The sequence below is a fragment of the Cervus canadensis genome, chromosome 1, assembly GCF_019320065.1.
Source record: "Cervus canadensis isolate Bull #8, Minnesota chromosome 1, ASM1932006v1, whole genome shotgun sequence".
Taxonomy (NCBI): Eukaryota; Metazoa; Chordata; class Mammalia; order Artiodactyla; family Cervidae; genus Cervus; species Cervus canadensis.
Window position 1 is genome coordinate 126,014,918 of NC_057386.1, and position 2,399 is coordinate 126,017,316.

The following is a 2,399-nucleotide window of genomic DNA, read 5'->3' on the forward strand; positions in this document are numbered from 1 at the left end:
CCTTGGGTGGGTTACCTAACCTCTCTGGGCACCACTATCCTCCCCTGTGACATAGAGACAATACTGGTGCTTGCATCAGGGTGATTGTGAGGATTGACTGAGTTTAAGACATAAAAGTATTTGCACAAAGATAATCTTCAGGAATCAGCTATTATTAAGATTAAAATTTGGGGTGTTTTTAAAAAATATTTATTTGGCTGCACTGAGTCTTAGTTGTGGCATGCAGGATCTAGTTCCCTGACCAGGGCTCGAACCTGGGACCCCTGCACAGGGAACGTGGAGTCCCAGTCTCTGGGCCACCAGGCAAGTCCCTTGGGTGGTTTCTATCATTCAGTATTTACAAGTGCCCCAGACTGACTGACAGACAACTGCTTCTAAGCTTGCTCTCTTGGCTCAGGGTTTGGAGATAGAAGCCTTGCAGTGTGGGAGCAACTGTGTCTGTCTTGAATGTGGTCACACTGGGCCCAGCTCCAAGAACTTACCTTCTGGAATTCGAACGCCCACATCCCAGCATCTGTGATTCTGAAGTCAGTTTTGTTTGAAGTTAGATTTGTTTCCCAAGTCAGTTCTCACCTCCAAGGGGCAGAAATCTTCCTCCTCCCTCCCCGCTATTAAGATGGGAGCACCTAGTCAGGGATGCACCATCATACAGGGTTCCAGGAGTCAGAAGCCCCTGTGCTGTTGCAATCGCATTCTGGACCAGACACTTAAAGGTTGCCAACTTCTTTTGGGAGGCAGAGTGGTTTTGACCTTTGCACTTGAGTTCAAGTCCTACTTCTGTCACTTCCAGCTGCGGCCTTGGACAAGCCCCTTAGCCCCACCATACTTGCAGCTGCTTGGGTGAATAATAATAGTGCCCACCTCATAGGGATAAGGTGAGGCAACATATGTAAGTGCAGTAAATTGCACTTATTATTAATATATCACTTTTTGGAGAATCAGGGTACGTAGAGCTTCACAGCTAAGAACCTGGGCCTGAGGGGACTTCCCTGGTGGTCCAGCGGCTAAGACTCCATACACCCAATGCAGGGGGCCAGTGTTGAGCCCTGGTCAGGGAACTAGATCCCACATGCTGCAACTGAGAGTTTGCACGCTGCAACTAAAGATCTCGTGTGCCACAGCTAAGACCTGGTGCAGTCATATAATTAAAAAAGAAAAAGAAAGAATCTAGAATCAGGCTTGCATTAGCATCCTAGGCAGTAACTTCATAGCTATGCGATCTCATGTAAGGTACTTCAACCTCTCAGAGTCTTCATTTCCAAATCCATAAACTAGGCAATTCATATTAGTTAGTCTCCATCTCCTCAAGTTGTTAGAGGAATAAATGAGATAATCCAGGCAGGAACTGAGACGTGATCACTAAGCCAGTGTTATTCACTGAGAAGATAGGCTCACTGGATATGTTCAGCAGGCTCATTAGTTTCTTTGCAAAGTGTAGTCTCCTGTTCTCTATGGACTGTATTTCATCGATGCCTAAATTTACTTCTCTTTCACATTTTAACATTGCTGAAATCAGGGTGAGCCTTAAAGTCAACAGCATCTTGATGTTATCATTTGTAGCGTTTTTTTTTTCTGTCACAGCAACACACGAAACAATGGTGCATCACTTAGATACCATATATATTCATGTATGTATACATGTGTTATATATGTATAATATATGTGTGTGTGTGTATCTGGCCCTTGAACAGTGCAGGGAGTTATGGGCCCTCACTCTCCCCACATTGAGAAAATCCAAGCATAGGGACTTCCCGGTGGTCTAGTGGTTAAAACTTCAAGTTTCCAATGCAGGAGTGTGGGTTTGATCCCTGGTCAGAGCACTGATTCCCGTGCCACGTGGTACGGCCAAAAAATAAATAAAAAAATTTTTAAAAATCCACCTATAGCTTAGTCAGCCCTCTGGATTCAAGATTCCTCCTCCATATATGCAGATCCAACTAGATTCAACCATCTCATATATGGAGATATGTTATATATACCATACATATCTCCACATATGCAGATTGTACAGTACTATGGTGTTTACTGGGCTTCCCTAATAGCTCAGTTGGTAAAGAATCCACCTGCAATGCAGGAGACCCCAGTTTGATTCATGGATCAGGAAGATCCCCTGGAGAAGGGAAAGGCTACCCACTCCAGTATTCTGGCCTGGAGAATTCCATGGACTGCATAGTCCATGGAGTCGCAAAGAGTCGGACACGACTGAGAGATTTTCACTTTCAATTTCACGGTGTTTACTATAGAAAAACATCCATATGTCAGTGGACCTGTGCAGTTCAAACTGAATTGGTCAAGAGTCAACTGTATACAGTTCACAAATTTGGAAACCAAGATTCCAAAAGGCTGAAGTACCTTACACCAGGTCACATAACTCTTAAGAGGCCACTCTAAAACACAGA